Source organism: Hyperolius riggenbachi, chromosome 6 (genome assembly GCF_040937935.1).
Source record: "Hyperolius riggenbachi isolate aHypRig1 chromosome 6, aHypRig1.pri, whole genome shotgun sequence".
In the NCBI taxonomy this organism is placed as follows: Eukaryota; Metazoa; Chordata; class Amphibia; order Anura; family Hyperoliidae; genus Hyperolius; species Hyperolius riggenbachi.
The window spans coordinates 329347939-329348271 of NC_090651.1; positions in this window are offsets into that span (position 1 = coordinate 329347939).

A 333-nucleotide genomic window follows, 5' to 3' on the forward strand; every position below is an offset into this window, starting at 1 on the left:
TAGTCTTAGAACTTTTTTACATTGTGAGCTTGATTGGATGGGTCCCCTACATCTCATTTGTCATAATTTCTATGTTGTTATGTCTGTAGGTTTGTTATTTGTAATCCATATTTTTTTTTATTTATTGCTCAGTAGAGATGGCCTCAACTGTTCGCCCAATGAATAGTTTGCGACGAACAAGGGGTGTTCTTGTCCGCCCCCTCAGGTTAACACATTGGGCTTGATTCACAAAGCGGTGCTAACTGTTAGCACGCCTGTGAAAACCCCCTTAGCACAAACCAGCTTTTCGCGCGTAAAGTTTAAACTTTACGCGCACACTGCGCAGGGCGCTCC